The sequence below is a fragment of the Notolabrus celidotus genome, chromosome 13 (genome assembly GCF_009762535.1).
Source record: "Notolabrus celidotus isolate fNotCel1 chromosome 13, fNotCel1.pri, whole genome shotgun sequence".
NCBI classification, from domain to species: Eukaryota; Metazoa; Chordata; class Actinopteri; order Labriformes; family Labridae; genus Notolabrus; species Notolabrus celidotus.
The window spans coordinates 14,148,738-14,165,196 of NC_048284.1; positions in this window are offsets into that span (position 1 = coordinate 14,148,738).

Below are 16,459 nucleotides of genomic sequence, written 5' to 3' on the forward strand. Positions count from 1 at the left end.
GCTCTGAGCCAAGCATTTATGCAAAATAATGCAACGTTTTTATGATCCGAATGAACCGAGGGATGGAGAAACACGGACATATCAACGGTTGTAAGGGAAACTGTAGGTTGCATGGAAGTATTCACAATAAAATGTTATTAATGTTCTACTCAGTGACCACAAAATAATGTAAACATACTCTGATGCAGGGGCGTCAAACTCATTTCAGTTCAGGGGCCACATACAGTTCAATTCAATTCAATTCAAAAAACTTTATTTGTCCCCGGGGGACAATTTCAGGCACGTATAAGCAGCATTGAATACAAAAAACAGACACTTAAATTATAAGGATTGTAAAAAAGAAAGAAAAGTTATACAAAAAACAACACATTTTACGGGCGACAATATACCCATATATACATATACACACACACACACACATACACACGTGCACACACACACACGTGCACGCACACACGTACAAACGTGCACACACACACACACATCTACCAATGTGCAAAGAAGTTACGGTAAGGTAAAGTGCAGAGCAGTGTGAGGTGAAAAATGGACACAAATGGATACAGCCCAAGTTGATCTGAAGTGGGCCGGACCAGTAAAATCATAACATAATAACCTCTAAATAATGATAACTCTAAATGTTTCCCTTTGTTTTAGTGCAAAACAGTACAAGTACATTCTGAAAATGTTCACATTTAATTAACTATCTTTGAACAAAAACAGCTGTTGTATTTTTTGCCATGATGAGTCTCAAAGTGGGCCAAATATTTTACTCTTTAAGCCCTGAAACCTGCTGCGAACACACCAAACACACAGGTTACCCATTCACCTGACACAGAGTGTAATGTTTACAGAGATTAAAATAATGAAGAAGGTAAAGTTGATTATTTTGGACCTCTGAGCTTCAGCATGCACAGTTTGCTTGCTGGACAGTGTTGTATGCAGGGGTGTAGTGCTAGTGTTAGTAGTTAGTGGATCATCTTATAGTGCCCTAAAAAGTCTCTGTGAATCTCAATCGGATTATGCAAACAGCAAGTCATCTATTTTCTCACTTTTGGAAAAAAAACTCCAGAAAAAAAGCATTGTTCAGGTGTGCTCAGTCAGCACTATGATTTTATGCGACCCCCAGAGGACAAATATGAAATAGTAGTTACTTTTTTATTGAAAAATTGCAGTTTATGTCTTCTCTGTAATTTTTCACTTTGCACAGTCGTTCCATGGGCCGGATTGGAACCTCTGGCGGGCCGGTTTTGCCCCGCGGGCCGCATGTTTGACACCCCTGCTATAAAGCAAAAAAATATCATATATAATTGTCAGAAAATGTGGTTAAAAAATGTCAATCAAAATATTTTAAATCATAGTTGCTGCTGCTGAAGATGTAGCCACCCACTTAATGTCATTTGAACACCTTCTAATCTTTATGGGCCCATCACAGCTGTATGAAAATCCAGTAGACTTATATGTATGATGTTAACACTTTATATAAATACAGTCGTACAAATAGTGCAAAATGTCCCTTGTTTGTTTTAGAGAACAGTGTTTAAAGAATGGACAAACTCAAACAGTCCTTGCACAATTACCTGAGTAAATATACGTACTACTCTCTACTTCTTACAGTTTTACTCCCTAGTGGTATCCCAAATAGTGTTCACCTGTTTATACCTTTGGCATGGTACATGTTTTTGATTTTCATCTGTTTAAAATGTGATATTCTAAGTTTTAACTCACCTCTGAACACATAAAGTTGTATCTTAAAGAGGACATACAGGCAAACAATCCAAATTTGGGTTTAGTTGTCAATAAAACAATATGTGGAAGAGTGAGAGGCTTTTGTAACCTCCAAAACATCTTCCTGCTTTCAGTCAGTTGTTTAGTTCAATCCTGTCAAAACTGTATTTATGAGTCTGTGACATGAAATTACATGAACAAAATTGTTTATAAAATTCAAGGTTCCTTTTATTGTAATTCCACAAAACATCAGACGTGCAGGCAGAATGAAAATCTCAAGGATGATCTTTTATTTACTACAGACAAAAGCTGTTGCATAAAATGAAATCCACATTACGGCAATGTCTGTAAGTTCCCGCTAAGTCTGTCCTGCTTGGAGAATGAATGAGTGTGAATGTAATGTGTTATACAAGAAGTCATGGATCGCTCTAAAAATTAAGCCTCTGTTCCACTCTCTCTCTCTCTCTCTCACTCTCAGACCTCTGACGCCAGGGGAAACAAATGACACATTATGCTGGTGGACTGACCTCTTAAAATAGCCTCGATTTAGCTGCAGTTAAGACCACTCACCTGATTCAAAGGTCCTCGAATTCCGGTTTCCATGTCCAAGTAAGTGTAAGTCAGCCGGGAATGTGGATTGTTAGATATGTAAGACCTTGTGGGAAAAAAGAAACCTGCTGTTTCTGTTAATGATGCCTTCTTGAAATACCCACAGAAAATATGCAGAGACTTATATATTTTTTAAAATGTGCACATATAACCAAAATCTGATGATGCAACAACTGTTTCAAATGTGGATTTCACTCTGTATATTTACATGGTTTTCCATGTCAGCGATTCATTAGTGCCAGCTGACACAAGGCATGACTGACTGTTAGGATGTGTCTGTGGCCTGTCCACAGGAAGGTCAGTGACCTTTGACCCTAAAGGCCATCAGTGGGTCAGTTGTCATCTGAGACCCTTTTCAAGAATGTGAATTCTCACAGTATCTCCACAGTGGTTATTTACAGACTAAATGGCCCTGACTGCCTCTGTGTGTGTACCTAATCAATCTGACTTGCTTATCTTTGCCTTATAATGCACGCATTTTACTGATTATAAAACCACTTTTATGGTATTTATATTTGTATGAGTACTTCTTAATACAGCTAAAACATTAAATATCTGCTTGGTTCTGTATATTTTCATTAGCTATACAACATTTTTATAATTTTCCGTAACCTTTATCATAATATTTTTTAATTCCCCATCTTATGTAAAAATAATAAACATTTCAGTTGTGATGAATAAATTACAAAATGAAGGTGTAGTTGCTGAATAATCTAAAAACTGCGGTAATTCTTACAATATGTTTGTTGTAGAACATTTTAAATACTGTACATCTTATTAGAAAACCTGCATTATTCCACATTTTGAAGCCCCTTCCTCTAAAGAGAGCCCATGATAAAGTCTAATTTAAAGCTCCAGTGAGGAGCTTTTAGCTGGTTACAGAAAATACTTAATTTAACCCTCCTGTTATGTTGCGGGTCAAACTGACCCTTTTTGAAGTCGATTTTAGGCAATCTATGCCTTCCAAACCAGCTAAATACAGCATAAAAATCTGGGCAGCATGTGATCAAAGAGGAGTGGTGTTAATTTATCAACATCGCTTTATAAAAATAAAAAAAATAAAATCTAAAATAAAATAAACAAAAATGTAAATTGTGTAAAACTATTGCATTTATATTTAGGGCTGTCCTATGTTCATTTAAAAAGTTTTAACATGAATTTAAATGAAAAACGAGTGAGTTATCCTCATTGAACCATGATCTGTAGAAATTAAAGAACACCAATGGACCAAATCTTGATTTAAATGTTTAGTAATGGAGTTAAAAATTAGTTTAAAAAAATGTGTATAGGGATTTTTTGGGGTTCTGACACTTTTGGATAATTGAATATGCCCCAGGTCAAATTGACTCAGGAACATTATTGCTGTTCCAGAGAAACGAATATAACAGGAGGTTTAATTATCATATATCTTTAAAAACAAAACAAGACCATCATTAAAAATATATATATTATAATATTTTATTACATAAAACCGCTGCAATGGGGTATGTCAGTGGAGGCAGTTTATAGCATCCATAGCAGAGATTCTCAGTGACTGCTAGAGTTGACTTTTAAAGATAAGATTTTTTTGGTCTAAGAACACGACCAACATATACCCAAGCCAATTTCAGCATATGAATAAGATATTTCCAATTTATCCCCTGGGGGCGCCACACAACGCATACTGAAAGTTCCTCACAGGAGCTTTAAAGGCCTTGATAAACCCATTTACAGCATATGATATACATCAACATAGGCATGATCTAGTTTGTTTTTGTAGGTCATGAAGAGGCATCACTTTTAATATCAGTCTGTTTCATGACAAGCAAAAAACATCTCTATTGTTTCTCTACATCAGCCCTCTTGATGTATGCCCACATAAAGATTAATAAACATTTAAATCTGTCTACAACTACAATAGTGTGTAATGATCCATTTTATAATCTGTATTTACTAGATGTAATTGTAAAATCAAGGTAATTGACTCAGGGGTAATTTTTGTCCTCTAGTAAGTTCATTACATCTTGTACTGTATGTGTTGTTGTGTACTACTATACTTCTGAGGAGCATTTAAGTGGCTCATGCATCAGCTGTTTCAAACATTGAGACCCAGGTCAGGTCTGACAGGGTCACACAGTCGTGTAGGGCACAGGTGGGATAATCCTGCCTGTTTCTAAAACCTCACATGGAAACAGATGTACTGCACAGCTTGTTCTGCAGATCTGGGTCTAAGGAATGTACAGGGCAGTGTGGTCAACCTCTAAATTGCTAATCAACAAACAGAGCTCTTTTGCAGGAAGGTTTCGGTTTTCTGGATTAGCATTTTATTAATTTGAATAAGCTATAATCAATATTCTATATTTACAATGATTAACCAAGAATGATAAACTAACTCTACGGTCCCAGAATTTTTTTCATGGACTTGCAGCTCATAGTTTCTGTTTTCTGGATAACTACAAAACTAATTTGGTTCACTCCCACCATCCTCATCTTGATCCTTTTAACTTTGGCTATTTTGACCCCCAAAAAAAGAGACAAAAAACATATGTACAACACCCAACTTCACACAAACAACTTGAGATAGCTGGTAAGCATAGAGGAGTACAGTGTTATGGTGATCTTTAAGAGTATGCTGTGTGATGTATGACTGTGTATTATGTATTGTATTCTTTATGTGTGTTCTTGTTTTCATTCAGATTTTTTTAAGGAGCAGGTAACGTGTTGTCAGAGACATGTTTCCCTATGGGAACAATACATCGTTTCGTATCGTAACGTATCGTATCGTATCGTATCATATCGTATCGTATCGTATCGTATCTGGCAGTATTTTTAAAGAACTGATGGAGACCAAAGAAGAGCAGAAATAGCAAATATCAGCTAACATTCATGAGCGAGGTAAAATCGCACTATAAATAAATGATTGTGAAGTGAATTTGCCTAACAGTATTTAATCTAAAACGTGAAAATAAGTCAGTGTTGTTGACTTAATTGGTCTCTGCTGCCCCCAGGTGGCCAATGATTCTTGCCTTACAGATTAGTGATCGAAACGTCTCTCAGTTTTGACCCGTTTCTGGATTACAGATTTTCAGATATTAACTTGTCATAAATACTGAATAATATAATGATGCTCTGTACTGAATTGCATACAGTAGATGGATTTATTTATTTATTAAAGATTAACAGTAATATGTTCTTTTTTTTACAACTTATCCAGTCCTGTGATATCAACGCTGGAAGGAGCAGGCCGAGATTACACATGACTCAGGATCTATCTGATGAGATTCACAGGTCACAGGGTTGTCCAGTACAAACCCACGGGACCACATCACAACTTGTTGGCCAAGAACAGAGATTAAAGCTTTAATTATGTTCACAGGCCAACTCTCAGAGATGTTCCCCAGAGACTCTCAGCTGAGTGAAGCTTTAATGAGCTGAGGCTATCTTAAGAATTACATAAACTGCAAAAAAGAGTTTAAATTCATGTTCAAATTCAAAGGGTATGTGCTCATTTTCTGAAAGAGTTTTATCTCTAAACGTTTGAAAATTGCTGCCTTTAATGCCAATTTAAGGCTAGATTTATTTTTTTTAAGGGATATAATCTGCTATAGTGAGTCATGAAGAAGCCATCTGTGAGTGAAAGCTTGTTCGAACATGAAACACTGTCATGCAGTTATAGATAGCTCATAAACTTTTAAACATGTCTGCACAGTAATTGAAGGAAATATTAGAGGCTGAAACTCATGACTCTTTGATTTATAGCCAACAAAATACTTCACTCTTTGACAGAAGGACTTGGCGTTTAAAAAAGGAGTTTTAAAATGTTCATCTTACGCTATAGGACTTTTTCTTTTTTTACAATCCTTCTCCCTCTCACTGTTCGAAAGGGGAAAACATAAAAACTGTTACTCTGAAAGTCTTTGGCCAAAGATGTCAAAGGTCAGAGACACCGTGGGTGGGGTGGTAGAAAAGTAAGTCATCAAGGGGGTCCTTGAAACTGTGGAGCAGGTAGTTTGGGTGTAATGCACCTGTGGATTCAAAATGCTGAGTCATCAGTGCAGCTTTAATGCAGGACCCAGAGGAAAGTGCATACTCTTTCACTCATGCTGCCATGCTTTGAAGTTAGGCTTCAGATGTTTTTTTTTTCCATTGATCCCTCAGGAAATTATCCATGCGTGTTAGCATATTCTTAACATTTCATTATTTTCAAAGAGCTCAACTGAAGTTTTATGCCTACATGAGGAAACTTTCAACACGACGTTATACACGACTTAAAATCAGATACTTCAGCCCAGTCACAGCATGTTCATTTTTAGTCACACCTCATCAATTCTGATAGCAGACCTAAAATAGATTGGATGTTTTCCTGGCAAACACACTTCTTGTGTATGGTAACAAGCTGCCAGGTAACATCACGCATCCATGCAGCTGCTATTTCCCCTGTCAGTCAGCGACTTTTACAAAAACACTGTATTCAGCTGTTTACAAACTGTAGCTTATAACACTGGTGGGTATTGCAGTTTTTAATTCTATGTATTTATCTGCTGATACTGTGTGTGTCTTTCATGTGTATGTTAATGCATGACTGTATGTACTCGTGTTAGCACGTTAGGGGACTGAAAAAAAATAATTAGCTCCTGCACACAAGAGGTGTTTTAATGAGCTTAAGGAAGAGACTACATTTAAATCAGGGCTAAGCTCTTCCGCTAGTTAAAGAAGAGCGATTTAAAAGAGAGGACGTATGTGCTGTGTCATTTAGAACACACAAATCTGAACACCAGACGTACGCGCGCACACACACACACACACACACACACACACACACACACAGACACGTACTAACGACCAACAGATAATCCAGCAGACTAAAAAAGGAACTGTGCTGTATCATGCTGGACAGATGACATGTGAGTAAAAGTGTTTATGTTTGGGTTTGAATAAAGAAAGAATGATAAAAAGATACATGAAAATAAACTTAGACAAATTCATGCCATGTGTTCACAAGAGTATTAACAGGAAAGTACTCTGTGTAAAATAAAAAAAGACGGGGGAAGAGACGCTGCCATTGCCTGGATCACAGGGAAGGATCTTGCTTCTTTTTACCCTATCAGAGATGTTTGGGGCCCGCTAGCTACTCAGGCTGCTCTCACATCTATGCCCGCTGACTCTCATTACTTCCAGCCTCTCACGCCCAGCCTGAGATAGAAACGTTTTTGCCACAGTGTCAACAGCCAGAGGTGAAATGTGCTGGACTCCTTTGCATGGATTGATGTGATATGACGTGTGACCAGGTTGTCCCTACTGTCACTTTTGCTGTTGAGAATTAATCATCTTTGTTATGGGGTTTTAACCAATCAGAATGAAGTCGCCTATTTACTAATAAGTCCTTTTTAAGTCTTTTGATTTGTGTACGTGCAATCCCCATTTTGGCCACTCAGGGGAATTTGGGCATGATCTTACACTTTTAAGTAGAAATGACCGACTATAGCATATCATTAACCTCTAAAAAACATGTTAATGATAAAATTAAGATTTTATCATTTACACATAAAGTGATTATGGAGTTTTGGTGACCTGTGTTTGGTCACCACCACCGATTCCTGAGGGATAATCACTGAATCGTTAACTGCTTAGTGCTCTGCTACAAGTCACACTGTGTAGATCTGATATTTGGTGCTGAAAGGAGTTCAGTTAGGTGTTAGAGGTTTTGGAAACAGCTGCCAGCTTGGGCCAAAACTGATGTCACGGAAGCCATGATAGTGAAACCAAACAGTCAGGTTGTGCTGAGAGTACAAATAATTACATTGATATCTCAACACTATGTTTTATTTCCATCTATCTGAGCTCCTGATCCTATCTCTAAGGCTGAGCCCAGACACCCTGCGGAGAAAGCTCATATCGGCCGCTTGTGTTCGCAATCTTGTTGTTTCGGTCACAACCCACAGCTCGTGACCATAGGTGAGGGTTGGAACGTAGACCGGTAAATTGAGAGCTTTGCCTTCTGACTCAGCCCCCTCTTCACCATCACAGACCGGTACAGTGTCCGCATCACTGCAGACGCGGCCCCGATCCGTCTGTCAATCTCACGCTCCCTCTTCCCCTCACTCGTGAACAAGACCCCAAGATACTAAACTCCTCCACTTGGGACAAAGACTATCCTCCAACCAGGAGAGGGCAAGTGTTTTATTTTCTATTTGATATTTGGTTACCACACATTTGGTTCAGCCACTTCAATGAAAAGGAGCCTTCACACAAGTGACCTCATGTCTCTAATGATAGTTTATACTTAGTCTAAACAAAACTTTTGCTGAAAACCTTAAGCTCTTAAAAGTTAATTGATATGATGAAGTGCTATTTTACCCCTGGGAGAATAATTCTTTCTGCATCCCTTCTCAGGAGGTGAAAGGTCAATACCTGTAACAGAAGAACCTCCTCAGAGCTGACAGGGATTCAGGAACACTTCACAGACATAGAACAGAAAATACATGGGAACAACATTTAATAGTGTTGCTATTGATCATGAATTTATTGTAATCTTTGAATATTGTAAATATTGTCAGTACAACCTGACTCTTAACTGAACTAATATTAGAGGTTGAAGTGCTTTGTTCTGTTCAGGATTGTAACTATGCAAATACTTTTTGGCACTCTAAGTCTGTTTTGCAATTCAACCTGTTAACTTCACACTTGTTTCCTTCATCTGACACTTATGAGTCATTCTTCAAACTGATTCACCTGAGGCAGCCATTGGAGGAGCCTCACAAGGAAGCAGCTTTACATGATTAATAGAAATATGTTACAATGTTACAATGTCATTTAGCAGATGCTTTTATCCAAAGCGACGTACATACGAGAACAAGAACAACACAAGCAAAGATCTAGACAAGAGGAAACAAGGTCAGTACGGGTAACAAAGTGCTTGAAGTCCATTTGGGTGCAGGTACTGCTACTCGTAGTATTTGCTCTCATTTGATACATAACACCAAGGCACATGACACTCAGTCCTCCGGGAACAACACAACGTACACACACAGGCAGCGTTGAACCTTAAAATGAGGAAAAGACCTTGTGGACACGTCCCTCCATCCCTCTCATCCATCTCTTCAGTAGCAAAGACATTCAGCTCTTTGTTGTTGCTGCTAGAGATTGTAACAAGAGCCTCCAACGGTGAAGCTCTGAAACATACACACAATGGACCTCTGTTAGTCTGAGGTAATGTGTGTGTATTCGTGAACTTGGACAGAGTCAGTGAGAGAAGGATTTTGTGTCTGTCTGACTCCTGGCTCCTCTCCTCCCTGAGGCGGGGAGTCTGATGAAAAGCCCAGGTGAACAGTAGTGTTTCCTGCACAAAAGGGCTTCTGACAGCCACACTGACATTTGTAATGCTTCCAACTAGTGGTCAGACCTGTGTTAATCGCTGTAGATGTTTGAACCTACCAGTATATTTCCACACATTTTCTGCGTAAAGCTCAACGCTAAGTCCTCATTAAATCCAGAGTGGCACAACTGTAACCCTGGCCGCCTCTTACTGAGATAGATTTGGGTTTGTTTCCAAAGCAGCTTAGATCTATAACTGGGTCAGAACTAACTAACAACACCGGAGGTGACTGTCTGACAGGCAGATCAACTTGGCTGAGTTGAGAGATTGGTGAATCAGCAAGAAACTGCTGTTGGGAAAACAAGATTGATTTTAAGGTGAAGGGTAACAAACCACAAACCTCAGAAGTGACACATGCACTGAAAATGTAATGTATCCAAGAAACTGGAGTATCTCTTGGAGCAATCCAATAAAATTAAATAGTTAAATAGTGAAGTGCTGATGGGCAGGGCAATTCCATTTTCTATATCAAACCAATGAAGCTTTGAATCTAACTAAATGTAATACTAAAAAAAACAATGTCTTAATAAATGAACTGATACAAGCTCTGTAAAGCTGTGCTAGTAACATAAGGATTATTGTCTCCTACTGGAAAAAATGTTGCAATTCTTTATACATTTTAACCCTCCTGTTATTTTTGTTTCTATGGAACAGCAATAATGTTTCTGGGTCAATTTGACCCAGGGCATATTCAATTATCCAAAAGTGTCAGAACCCCAAAAACTCCCAAGAAACAATTTGTTTTAATCTAATTTTTAACTCCATTACTAACCATTTAAATCAAGATTTAGTCCATTGGTGTTCTTTAAATATCACAGATCATGGTTCAATGAGGATAACTTACTTGTTTTTCATTAAAATTCATGTTAAAACTGTTTTAATATACATTGGAAAGCCCTAAATATATATACAATAGTTTTCAATGACATATATTTCTGTTTTTTTTTTTTTTTTTTAATTTTGATTGTTTTTTTTATATGAACTGATGTTGATAAATTAACATGACTCCTCTTCTGTCACATGCTGCCCTGATTTTTATGCTGCATTTAGCTGGTTGGGAGGGCCTAAAATAGACTTTAAAAGGGGTCAATTTGACCCGCAACATAACAGGAGGATCAAGATCAGTATTTTGAAAAAGTATACATATTACAGGGCCAGGTAGGTTAAGTGAAGGGCCTGATTTTGTCAACATTGCAGATATCTCTTTATAGCACAGAGGATGCACCCCCTTGCTTAGAATATGTCCATTAATTTGAAGACAATTATGTAATGTTCATTGGGAAATTTATTGAGTAATAATTTGCTAGTTAGTTATTTAGTTATTCATAATTTGTAAAGATAAAACCTCTGAAACTGAGCAATAAATGCACACAAAATGAAAGAAGCACCACTGTCCAAGCCCATGTACTTTCCTCCTGTTCCTCTGGACATTATGTACCTCTTCAGACTTTCCCTCCTTCTCTTAATACACACACCACTTCTGTATTTAACCTAGCTGTGGTGTTGACCTGACCTTACCCAACCACCTGCTGACCTTTCTCTATATCAATCATGTGTACCTTCCTGCCAACCTCATTGTCTTTTTCCTGTGACTGACTGCTTGCCATCATCCAATAACCTGCAGATAATCTCTGTTGATATATTTGGACAACAAATCTTTTTATAACACCTGTCTGCAAAGGCGTCTTCTGCATTTGGGTTCTGTCATCATGCTCCTCTGATTTAACATGAGACATGACACTTCACATTAAATATATACACAACAAACACGGAATTCAGAATTTAAAAATATGGCTACATGCATGTCTATGGAAAAAATAAGATACATACTCAGAGGAAAAGTGGTACTGTATGAAAAGTTGTGGGAACTCTTCGTTCATTTTTTGAAACGCAGTGATTTGTGCAATGTGCTTGTTGATTAGCTGTAAATTGAACTTTGTTTAAATATATGAAATACCTCTTCTCTTTTTATATATGTGTTTGTATATACGTGCATGCGTGTGTCTAAATATGTGTATATGTGTATATATATATATATAGGTATGTATGTGTGTATATATGTGTATATGTAGATAGACTTTTCTTACTTTATTTTTAATTTTTTATGTTTTATTTTATCAACTCTGCTTTTTATGTATATCATGAAGTTTATGGGCTGCTTATCTCTTTGTAAAATGTTATGCTTTACTTTTTTAAAAAAAAACATGAAATATGAAATTTGCACTTGTATGAACACTTTTTTTTGGCCTATGTTTTTTTTGTTGCTGTTTTTTTATTTATTTCCTTTTTTCTCTTTTTTGTTCCTCTATTCTTTTGGATGATTTTTTGTTTATTGATTTATTTATTTATTTTTATTTATTTATGTGCGAAGAGATGTAGTCAGTGGGGGGTTAAAGGGAAGTAAAAAGAAAACAATAAAAATAATATTGAAAAAAAAGAAATTGTTAATGTTTGAAGGTTTGACTGAGGAGTTGAGTTACGTAGATAGTGATGGGTGAATTTATGATAGGAAAATAATTAAATGAACAAGAAAACTCAAACTTATCTTATAACTCAAAAGCATGGCATTAATGTGAGGTTATTGGCTGCATGTTCAACATTTACATAGTTTGATGTTGGTTGTTGCTAACACATTTTAGAAGATCATCTTATAAAAGTTAAAAAGAACAAAGAAAACTATGAAAGTATTTAAGACATTGCTGTAAACCTGTGCCTTATTATTCAAAGCAACTTGATATTGTCCGTTAAAATGTTCAAAATGTAATAAAAAGAGTTTGAAAAAAAAAAAGAAAACTGTGCAAGTAGTCAGTTTATGTGGACAGTGTTGTAGTACTCGAGTCCAGGGATCAGACTCGAGTCCGATTGGAATCCTGGACTTCATTCATTTCAGGACTCGTGACTAAACTTGGACTCAATTCCTGAAGACTGACTTCTTTTGCTCAGTTAGACTGCTTTATGACTCAGAAGATGGAGAGGAGGACTCTGACTTCTTTTTTAGAAGACTATTTTATTTTTTGTTCATTAATAAAAAAATAAATACAAGGCAGTAATAATGTATTCAAGGAGACACAAGGAGACAATGTTACAGTAAATGCAGTAAATGCAGCAAGAGCAGTGCAACATGTGCAGGAAGTAAAAGAACAATCTCGGGGCCGATGGGGATAAACTCAAACTTTAACAGACGTCTGTCCAGGATGCAAGAGAAATGCAAGAGTTAGCCTACTTGACCTGTTGATTATGCCTCTTTAGTGACTCAACCACTGGGTCCAAATGTGAGGTTAGTTTAAGTTCAAGTCTTGGACTTGAACACAGAGGACTTGAGACTCAACTCTGACTCTAGGTTTGGTGACTCAACAACAACACTGTATGTGCATGGTCTTGCTATCTTTTTAAGCTCACAAGGAGACATCAGTATAAATCTAGGGTGTTTGGTAACCAGAAGACAGTTGGAGCTTTACACTGCGTCTGTTGGCAGGATGAAATAATTGGCAGTCTCTAATAAGTCCAACCTTGAGCTTTCTTGCAACCTTCCTTACAATTCAAACATACATTTAGTGGAATTGATGGTTGATAGAAAGGTTTGCAGTAAGTGCTTGGTTTCCTGAACACTTGTTTCTGCTTGAGCAGGGGTTCAGTTCGTTTATTGCCATCAGTTTACTGCACACTTTGTCTTATTACTTCACCTTGATGGATAAACGGGATCAAGAATCTATGCTGACACCTGGTGCATGATGAATGTATTTGCTTCATTTTACTTTTGCAGCATTTTTTCAGATTAACACAGGATACAAATAACACATCACACCAGATTTTTTACCACTTTTTTAATTTATTTTTGCATACAGAGTGATTTCATCATAAAGATAATGCATGTTCAAAGGTGCTTGTTATGCATTTACAATGCTTTACATTCATTACATGGGTAATTATCTCCATTTACATATAGTCACACTGACATTGGCTCTGTCCCTGTCATTTACAGATCTCAATTTTTTTTTCCTTATAATAACTTTTTTTCTGTATCATTGTTGAGACAAAGTTAGAATAATAAATACAGAGCATCACTGAAAATATGATCTGATTAACAGAAGCCTTTCCCTTTAAAATCCAGAAACATTTCATTTGAGTACAAAATTCCAAAATAATACAACATCATCAAAACAATTCACTGATAATACATTCCCAGCACAAACTTTAACCAATCGCTTTGAATGTATATTTTTAATTGTTGGAAGATCTTTAAGGTAGATGTTACCCAGATAATCTGGTTTTAAAAAGTGGCATATGAAACATCTCGTGCTTTTAAAACACTATGAGAACAGAACAGTCAAATCGCAGAAACTTAACACACAAGCATAACTGCCTATGCAGCAACAATAAATAATAAATAATGCTATGAATGCTTAAAACCACACATCCAAGACCCATCCTACATCATACACTTGTTTGAAATCCCTTGTTCAAGAGTCCCCGTTGAAGCTTAAATGACATAAATAAACACACTTTGCTCTGTCACGCTGTTACGTGTCTCAGTTTCAGGGTCAGTGACCCCCTCATATGACAGTATAAGCTGGTCTAAAAAAGATGTGTTTGTTAAGAGGATCACTGTATCACTGCACACACCTTGTGACCTGTTAACACGCTCATAGTTCCTCGTTTATTTCAAACTATACCCTACACATGTTCTTCCTCTTGTTAAACCTCAACAGGACACATATTTAGAATACAATGCTAATTTTCATTCTTTGTCGGTGATTCATTCAAAAGTCACATTACAAATCAATGAGCACAAAAATGTCTAGCTACGTTAAGAGACCATTAAGGTCATGCATACATCTTCTCTGACAGTGGCGTGCAACTGGGAGAGATCTGGGTGGATTCACATGTTGCTTCAGGCGGTGTCCAGGTTGGCTGACCTGGTCCCTTTGCCTGACAACAACAACACAGCATCCTGTGCGTCAATCCAGCTCGATCTCACCCAGTCCAGCTCACAACATAAGCTGGTAGCGTCCACTGTTGCGTTCTACTAATCTCATTCAGCATCATCGTCAATATATACATAATTATATACAGGATATGTATATTCAAAGTGCAAAGTAGCATTTTTCCACACATCAAAGGTCAGACATTTCTTATTTTTCTGTTTGTAGAGTATTTTCTCTGTGCATTTTTAAGGAATTAAAAGCAGTTATTACTTTTTCCTCTGGTATTTTGAAATGAGAGAGGGGTCACAATTGTCAAAACTCACACTGTCAACTCAAGGTTCAAGGGACACTGATCAAATGCCTTGAGTCTCTTTGCTGAAGGTGCTTCTGATATCTCTCTCTCTCCAAAAAGTGCAAACAAGCCAAGGCATGGCAACCCTAGCTGAGCACTCTGTGTTACATCATGGAAATTGCCAAAATGCCAGAGGACAAGCAATGGTGATTAAAAGACCGGGATTTTATAAGGAGATTTCTTGAGGCTCAGCTCAAGCTTCATTAAGAATATAATGTCTTAAAAGACCATTGGTGTGTTTTTAAAAAAAAAAACTAAATAGTAAAGTATCCCATGATAAGGCACGGGACATGGAGTGGAAATGTGGTAATAGTCTCATACCAACAGCTGCCTCTCTGTTTCACTGCATATCAGTCACAAGGAAAATACTGTACTGCGCTTCAAATGAGAGGTAGTTTTGCACATGTGAGTATTCTTTTCATCTCAAACACAATGTAGTCCAGAACAAGAACGACACTCAACTTAAACCAGACAGAAGGGAGTGTTATCAAGGATGCACAGAGAAAAACGAAAACAGAAAAATGTAGAAGCTGGCAACATCGCCTCTCTCTCTTTCTTTTATCTTTCCATGTTGCTTTTTTAAGGGAGTTTTAAGGAAATAGGTTTTTTTTCTGTTTTTATCAGATTATGAGGGGCTGACTTGTTTTCAACAGGCTGACAGACATTGGGGTTGAGGTAGGGAGGGTTGAGTAGGGTTCGAGGTAAGGAGGGATGAGTAAGGGTCGATGTAAGGAGGGATGAGTAAGGGTCGATGTAAGGAGGGATGAGTGGGGGTCGAGGTAAGGAGGGATGAGTAAGGGTTGATGTAAGGAGAGATGAGTGGGGGTCGAGGTAAGGAGGGATGAGTAAGGGTTGATGTAAGGAGAGATCTGTAAGGGTCGAGGTATCTGAATAGTCAGGTGCAGAGGGTGAGTCTCCAATGGTTATCTGGCAAAAGCTGCCAGTACAAACTGGCCATGTAAGCACATTTCCCAAAATGTCAACATTAAGCTGTGTGTGTTTGTGAGTATGTGTGTTTCAGAGTGTGTGTGTATGTGTGTGTTTTTGTATGTATGTGTGCGTGTCTGTCGTCCCTTTGTTTTTATCTGAGGAGGTGGCTCGCGGGTTTGTAGTGCAGGGTGAGCTGGCGTGAGCTGTAGCCCGACATGCCGATCCCCATGAGACCCATGAGCATGGCAACGCGCTGCATCACTGGGGCCTCCCGGCTCTGCAGCACGGTCTGAGCCGCCTGGGTCTGAAAGAGAGAGCCACTGTCAACACCAATGTAACCACGACTGTCGGTTGCCATCAGGTCTAATCATCGAAGAAACAAGGCAGTGTCCTCTGCAAATCCGGAGACACCTGTGAAGCTTGGTACAATCTCAAACATGTCCTAAAATCACATGTTGCCTGAATGAAGTCATTTTCTTAGCTGTTAAATGTAGTTAGGCCTTCCTATACCATATATCGTTCTTGAAGCCTCTTTGTAGGTACAGTGTGAAAATAAATCTCATA